The 8624-nt window shown below is 44.7% G+C and overlaps 1 protein-coding gene across 2 annotated transcripts in view; it reads left to right on the plus strand.

Annotated features, from left to right (window-relative positions):
* The first annotated feature begins 5223 nt into the window (after positions 1-5223).
* The window catches only part of LOC134462909 (ATP-citrate synthase), a 37264-nt gene continuing 33863 nt past the window's right edge, over positions 5224-8624 (plus strand). For both annotated transcript variants that reach the window (XM_063216166.1, XM_063216167.1), the window contains exon 1: positions 5224-5361. The gene's annotated coding sequence lies outside the window, so the exon portion shown is untranslated. The remainder of the gene's footprint in view (positions 5362-8624) is intronic.

The raw sequence follows: 8624 nt of genomic DNA on the forward strand, positions 1-8624 counted from the left end.
CCTCAGAATCATCAGACAATATCGTTCGAGCTTGGGAAACAGACTTACAGGAGGATATCTCAGAGGAAGACTGGTCTGAAGCATACACGTTAGCTCATTCACAAACCATAAATACAAATTCTAAAAAATTACTACAATATAAATGGCTGAATAGACTATATAACTCCCACCAAGCTACATAAATTTAATCCCAATATAGCCTGCAGACACCTGTTTCAAATGTAAACAGGAAAAGGGTCTTTGTTTCATTGCATGTGGGAATGTCCATATACTTTATCATTTTGGAAGAAAGTGTTAGAGGTTGCTAGCCAGATTATTGAGGAAGAGGTACCCCTTAAACCCAAACTATGCTTATTACACATATACCCGGAGGACTTTGCCCCCTCAGGCGATGTGCAACGCCTCCTGAATGTCTGTCTTTTGGAGGCCAAACGCCGTTTGGCTAGACAGTGGAAGTCGGAAGAGCCGTGTGTGTTGGCGCAATGGGTGAAGGGAATTTGTTTTTATTTTGCTCTAGAAAGAATCAGTTATACTTTACAGGGGAAATTAGATATGTGTTTTATGATTTAAGTAATAATATTACAGTAGATTACTGGGAGACAGTGGGTATTTGAATGGGAATTTGTTTTGTTTTTGGGATGATTATTATGTTTTTTGTTTTTGCTTTTTTACTTTTACCTTTACTGTTATTTGTATTTTGCTTTTGTGTGTGTGCCTTGGGTTTGGGGTGGGTGTGGGTTGAGACGTGTAACATAAGAAAAGTTCAATAAAGAAATGTTTGAAAAAAAAGTAGTGGTAGATCACTGTGCGACTACCACTTACATGGTAGCAGGAGTTAGTTGGGCTTGACGTGCTGGGGCAGCTTTTACACAGCCCTAAACCTGCCTGCACTCATGTGGTGTGAGTCTTTTACCTGGAGGGCAATAACCTTGGGGAAGAGGACTAACAAACCAACTCCACCCTCCCACATCTGACCAGTTACAGTATGGTCAGTGGTTTGACATAAGGCTAGCAACCTTATTCTGTAAAAAATGTTATATGCTACCAGGCCCGGAGTGGACCCTTTTCTCAGTCCGGGAATTTAATTCAAATTCAGGCCACTCTGATACGGAGGACAAAATGCACACCTCCCTCTTAGCATCTGACTTCCCAATCGCCTAGGCCTATTAATTAAATGTAACAATTAAATTAAATGTAGGCCTAAATATTTTAATTAACTATTAAAAAGTAATGTAGGCTTCATAGACAATTATTGATTAAACAGTGGTTGCCTGTTTCATTTGGTCTTATTTTGATGCATTTTCAGCAATTAGGCCTAGTTCATCTTAAATCCTGCTACCCGTTTCCACTGTTGTCCTGGGCTCCATGCCTACTGCATTCTGCATACAGCCTGTCCTTTCATTCACTTAGGCCTATTTGTTTACTTATTTAATTATGGCTTTGTTAAATCATCTACACGTTTTACCCTACACATATCATGGTTTTCTTCTGTAGACTATGCCATATTTTATAGGCCTATCATCATAACATCTATCTTCCTCTACCTGGCCCTAGCCTACTCCTGCCCTCATCTGGATCATCTGCTGCGCTGATGCCAGAAAGCATTCCATAGGCTAAAGAAGACATTTCATATTGAGTTGATGTTTGCGCACCTGTGGAAGTGCTGCACGCTATAACAGCGAGACGAAATAGGCTACAGTTGCAGAGCATGATGGCGACTTTGAAACTGTCTATCAAAAACGGCAAATGTAAGGATTCCGTTCGTTGAGGATACACACTGCAAGCACGGGATGTAGGCAAGCGTGAAGGGTCTCGGCTCACATTACAATGAATGGTCATTCGCTGAGGGATTTCACGATGCTGATTCCGCGGATAGAACGTGCAAACTCTCCAGTAATTAATTTTTAGAAAGACAACTAAACTGTCCCTGTGCGCGCGAACCAAGAGCAATATTGGTATACAGCACTTATAAATGATTTAAACAGCATGTTTGACGTGCATTTAATAACAAATAGCCTATATATATATTTTTTTTTAATTGTGTTTATTGATTTTTTTCAAAAGAATTACATAAAAGTCACATACATGTCCTCACATTTTGCATCGTTTTCCAACATGGTAATACAAACAAATAGCCTATTTAACAACACATGTAATACCCCCTGTTTGATATAGGCCTATCCATTGCGTTAACAACTGATAGTGCGCGCCGGTGGTAATGCAAGGCAATGCGTAATGAAGCGTTTGGCAACTCTCTTCATCAAATGGAATGTAGCCTAATGTAAGCAACACGTTTTCGGTTCTTCTATGAAAATAGGAATACACTTCAACCACAGCATAGGCCATAAAGCCTACATTGTGACATTTTAAAAGCTGACAGTAAGTTGACAGTTGATTTGACATTGCAAACATTCGCCACGTTATAGCCTATTTGCATAGGCTAGAGTCTATTGCGTGAACCTGTGCGCGCTGGTGGTATGCTACAATAAAGTATGATGAAGCGTTTGGGAATCTGTTAATCAAAATGGTTAACTGGCATGTAAAGCAACACGTTTTCAGTTCTTCTACGGAAATAGGAATGCACTTTAAAGCATAGATAATCCTATAGCCTACATTGTGACATTTTTAAAAGTTGACAGTAAGTTGACAGTTGTGACAGTTGCAAACGCTCGCCACGTTATATGATAAAATTCACAACCAGGCCAATTATCTATATCTCTTTCAGTAACCTACCAGCTTGTCTTGAGAAGATGTCAGTTAATTTGACACATTTGGCTGCCACCGCCTTTCTTTTTTATTTTAGCCCTCTTTCTGCTTTCCATCACTGACGCTCTGTTTCGCGCCAGTGTGATTTAAAAAGACGAGTTTTGGGCCAAACCATCTGAAACACGTGGGAGGGGTCGGGGGGAATTATGCTGCATGGTAGTAGAACCACAGATTTTCTAGGAAGGGGCTCTGGACCTATTTAATCCACTATGATGCAGCTGGCGGTTGCAACTTAATTGATATTAATGCAAGAATAAGACACAAGAAGTGACACAAAAAAAGTTAAAATTAGTTGTCGCCGTGGGCCACGTCGATGGTTTGGGCCGGGAAAACTCCCGATCACTTTAATGTGCACCCCGGCATTGTATGCTACTACAGAAACAGTAACAAAGCACTCAAGATCTGACAACCTGAATGCAGAACTCTTCAAAGCCGATCCACAATTATCTGCAAGCATCCTCCATCCGCTATTTACCAACACCTGGGAGAAAGCAAAAATCCCATCAGAATGGACAAGGGGAGTAATCATAAGGGTCCCAAAGAAAGGCACACAATCTGACTATAACAACTGGAAAGGCATCACACTTCTCTCTGTTCCTAGCCAATTTTCTGCAAAATAAGCAAGTTGAGCTCCTTATTAATACCAGCAAAACCAGACATGTCCATCAACACCAAAGTACAATAGAGGACCAGAGCGCTGAAAACACAAACAGTTTCATATACCTGGGAAGGACCATCCATAACGATGAGGGAACCAGTTGAGACATTCAGAAATGCATCAACAAAGCAGGCAGGCTTCATAAGAAGAAAGATATGGAAATCAAAACAATACTCTCTGACTCTACCAAGCTGTGTGATATCCATTCTGCTATATGGTGCAAAATGTTGGAAAACCACAGAAGGCGACCTGCAAAACTCTCCACCTTTCATACATCATCCCTGCGCAAAATCCTACATAATACTGCCCCAAAACCATCTCCAATGGTAAACTCCTCAACATCACTCAGCAAGAAGGTATGCAGTACAGATGGACCTGGATTGGCCATGTACTCAGAATGGAACCCAAGACAATTCCTAGAGCCGCATTACACAGACCTTTGAAGGAGCTCCAGCAGACATGGGTGCCGCAGGGGGGGGGGGGGGGGGTTATAGATTCCAAGGGCCCAAACACTGAGAGCACTGACAGGGGCTCTTAAGGGGCCCAAAATTCAATGGGGCCCAATATTTCTGTCACCGCCCCTGCCAGCAGCACCATCAAAGCTGGGGGACCATCAGGAAGTTGGCTACAGACAGATCAACTTTGTTTCTGCCCTATGCGCCGAATGGTGGGGTTAAGTAAGTAAGTAAGTAAGTTGGTGGTATTATTATTCTGCCCTGCAGAGCAATTAGCAATAAAGGCTGTAGGTGCTATGCTGTTGAATACGAATGATTACAGTTAAATAAAATGATTGCTGTCACATGTCAATAATCCACCTAAAACTAATTATCTCAGGATTAAAAAAAAAAAATCATTGTACTCAGTTGCAAATTCTGCATAATTACTGCCTTTTTGCTTTGTAGGGGCAGTATTAGAGATAAGGCTATTAATTCCTTCGAGACAAGTAGGCCTACTCTAGTCTACACTATTAGAATCAGGCTATTAATACTCTATCTGTGTGAGGGTGAGTGATTGTGTTGTAAATATGCAAAATTGTTTAGCCTTAGTGCAGTGGTGTAGTCTACGTAGAACGCAGGTATACAGAGTATACACTTCTACATTTTAGGGACTTCAGTATACCCACTTAAAATTGATTGATCCATTGTTTAGAATAGCATAAATATATACAGTATACCCACTTCAAAAAATGCTCGAATACAGTATACCCACTTCACCCACTACACCGCAGCCTTAGTGCCCATCAATTCTTTTTTATCTGTTTTCCTGTTGAGTTGAGTTGAGTTGAGTTGAGTTGAGTTGAGAAGAGAAGAGAAGAGAAGAGAAGAGAAGAGAAGAGAAGAGAAGAGAAGAGAAGAGAAGAGAAAGCCTTTATTGTCACAGTAGCCATTATAGGCCTAGGCCTACTATGCACTAGGCTGACATATGATTTAATAAACGTCGTATAATAAACATCATCCGGTTTGCTTGTTTGTTTGTTATTCAGAGGGTGCTGCTGTGCCTGGCCCATTGCATGATATTTACAGATTTATTATTATTATTATTTTAAATGCATTTTCCTAACCATAGAACTAGAACATCAAGTCGTCGCCAGATGGGAGCGCTTCCACAGTGGATCTGGCTAGCCCCGCCCTCCTCACGCGCTTGGTCGAGTGGTGAGAGATGTCAGTCTAGACTCCTGTGCGCCGGTCACATGTGGCGTCTCAGCCAATGGCAGCGCTCAGAGCTTGACTGATGGCATGGTGAGATCCGTGAGGTGAGCTCGCTTGTGAATCAGCCACACCGACACTCCTCCGAGCCCCGGACTGTTGGTGAAGTATCTCTGGCGAAGTCAGCTGAAGACGAGTGACGCGTCTGATAGATAGCAAACTCTATCTCACCACCGGCCTCTCATCTGACCAGACGACAACTTTCCCTCCGGAGAAGAAAGCGGCTCAACGGTAAGACTTTTGAATAGGCCAACGTGTAGCCTACTGAGCAGGGCGTGGATGGTTTAAAACATATCAATGAGTGTCCTGTCTCCGGTTGGTTAGCCAGCGGCTCTTCCCGAAGCTAGCTAGCTACCCGGGCTATTTGTCTGTCCGATGAGGCAGCACCCTCCCTTGTCGGCCGGGGAGGGAGGCTATCTCCCCCCAAATAAAAGGACCATCTCAGAAATCTATTTCTCTGCTGCGCAGAATTCGCTGACGCTAGATTTGTAGTTAGCTTGCGCCTTGTGTAGGTGGTGTAACTTTTTTGATATCACGTCAACGACACGATTATTACTTTTCACGTTATTTTGGTGTCCGCAGTTTGGTCAGCACCCCGCACGGTAATATGATTAACAATGTCTCATTTTAGAGTAGCGTAGAATATGACACCCGTGGGTAGTGTCCAGGAGCATACACCTGCATAAATACAGAATACTCAAGACATTACACAAATAATTGCACATATATTAACCATACAGCAGCCTTGTACACGCGTGTATACATTTAGCCAAAGACAGAACACACACACACACACACACACACACACACACACACACACACACACACACACACACACACACACACACACACACACACACACACACACACACACACACACACACACACATTGTGGTTGGTGACGAGAAGTAGCCGAGTCCATCACATAGCCATATCGTGAGTGGTAGCCTACAGAACAGCCAAACAGTCAAGAGGTGAAAAAGTATCCAGTAGTGTCAAAAGTCACTGTACATGGCCCAGAGAAAAATCAGGGCCAAGTAGGCTATCAATTGAAAAAGACTGGGGGTCACAAGTTGCACACTAGCCTGTTAGAACTTGCGTGACCAAATTGGAGATGGGGCGCATCCGTGTTTATGTTTGCTGTGTCGTTATTAGTCTAACATTTTTGTTTCGGTAGTTAGTTTGCAAAATGTTTCTATCATAAAGTCTGCGTTTCCTGCTTTGGTGTTGGGCTTTTTGAAAGGGCGGCTGTTTGCCAACGCGACGACGCCCGGGGGACTGGAGACTGATGAATAGCGACACGGATGTCGTGTCCGGTTAATGGGCACTCCGCTCCACAAAAAGGCCCCGGAAATACATCTCCTTCTCCCCCTCTCGCTCTTTCGCTCTCTACCGGGAGAGTACCGGAGCTGCGCGGAGCCCGGGGCGACTGCAGCATGACACGACGTCTAATGGCACAGCTGAAGGAAGGAGCAGAGAGATAGAGAGATGGAGAGATGCTTTAGTTTGCCCATTCCCGGCGCACTGAAGTCAGCTGTAGACTTTAGACTCCGATTGGAGACTTGGGATTTAGTGCTGCAATTGAGATTCATCCGTTTCCTTATAGCTATATTATTGAGGTTTAGATTTCCTCCTTCCTTTACATGTTTCCCCCTTAAAGGTAATTCCTGCTCAGCCGGCACTTCGCGAGAATCCTCCTTGAGTTTCGATGCGCATTGATAATGAGCTCTAGTGCAATCGCCATGACGCAGCCGCTTTCAGTTGATGATGTTTCTGTGGTAAAGTGGACCGACGAGTCTGATTTAGGGGATACAGAGTTAAACGTTTGATTGCCATGTGTTATGTTGTAATTGGTCATGTACACCAGTGGTTCCCAACCTTTTTCTTAGGGGACCCATGTTTTTACTATTTTAAGCTTTGGTGACCCAACCACGCGAGCGCCCGCACGAGACGGAGTCACAAGATGCCCTCCGTTTCCTGCGATAACTTATTTTAGTTATTTTATTCCTCAATTCGTCTTTGGTCAAATATAGAATAAACGTTTAATGTAGCACTTACAATTTGTTGCGTCTATGCATTTATTAGTTAAATGCTTTGTCTTTTATTCAACATGGGCTATATATATTTAAAACGAAACCCCTTAAAATCAAGAGGGCTCCGCGACCCCCGTTGGATCTTTGGCGACCCATAAGGGGGGTCCCGACCCATAGGTTGGGAACCACTGATGTACACTACTGTGGGTTGGTTAGTGTTGCAATTGATCAGATTGTTTCTTCTTAATCACACTGCCATGGTCTGACTGGTCTTCTGTATTGTGATGCTCATAAAACAGATAAGAGCTTACTCTGTTCTGGGTTAGAGGTGTGTGTGTGTGTGTGTGTGTGTGTGTGTGTGTGTGTGTGTGTGTGTGTGTGTGTGTGTGTGTGTGTGTGTGTGTGTGTGTGTGTGTGTGTGTGTGTGTGTGTGTGTGATCTGATGGATTGCTCTGAGTCACACTTGTCTGGTCTAATTGGAATCTTGGCAGCAGCTGAGAGTTGTGAGGAAGGACTCGAATCCTCATTTAATAAAAAGCCATTGCGCACACACGCACCATCTCACTCCTAATAAAAAGCCATCGCACACTGTCATCCAGGCACACACACACCATCTCACTCTCATCCAGACACACATACACACGCTCGCACACACACTGTCATCCAGGCACTCACCTTCTTCTCTCTCTCTCTCTCTCTCCCTCTCTCTCTCTCTCTCTCTCTCTCTGGCAGAAATGGTGTCGGGGGTGCGCACACGTGCAAGAAGGAGAGAGAGGGTTGGTGTGCAACCAAAAAAAAGGAGGAAGTGTGTGTGTGAGGGAGAAAGGGTGGCAGGTGGCAAGGGGGTTGAGGTAGTTGTGGTGGGGTGTGTGTGTGCGCGTGTGCGTGTGTGTGTGTGTGTGTGTGGGGGGGGGGGTGGGGGCGGGGGGTGGGGGCGGGGGGGGGGGTGTTTGCCTCTTAAACTGATTGATTTTTGTTGCTCCAAGAGCCAGAGTGGCTGCGTGTGCGTGCGTGGGTGCCCGTGTGCGTGCTTGTGCGCGCCGTTGTCATTGCAGCCCTGGAGTGACACAGGGAGGGTTGGGTAGCCAGTAGCCACCAGCCACATCCATCTCCATCTGAGGGGTGCAGGGTAGAGGCTGGGAGTTGAGGTGGAGAGAGAGAGAGAGAGAGAGAGAGAGAGAGAGAGAGAGAGAGAGAGAGAGAGGAGAGAGAGAGAGAGAGAAGAGAGAGAGAGAGAGAGAGAGGAGAGAGAGAGAGAGAGAGAGAGAGAGAGAGGAGAGAGAGAGAGAGAGGAGAGAGAGAGAGAGAGAGAGAGATGGGGAGAAGTAGTGGTGGGGGTAGAGTAGAGTAGAGTTGGGGGTGGGGTCAGGTTGGTAGAGATTGTGTGCGCTGTAGGGAGATGGGAGGAGGAGAGTGGGGTTGTAGAGATGGAGGGAGAGAGAGAGTGTGGGGTGGGGGGAG

This window comes from Engraulis encrasicolus, chromosome 14, assembly GCF_034702125.1.
Source record: "Engraulis encrasicolus isolate BLACKSEA-1 chromosome 14, IST_EnEncr_1.0, whole genome shotgun sequence".
Classification (NCBI taxonomy): domain Eukaryota; kingdom Metazoa; phylum Chordata; class Actinopteri; order Clupeiformes; family Engraulidae; genus Engraulis; species Engraulis encrasicolus.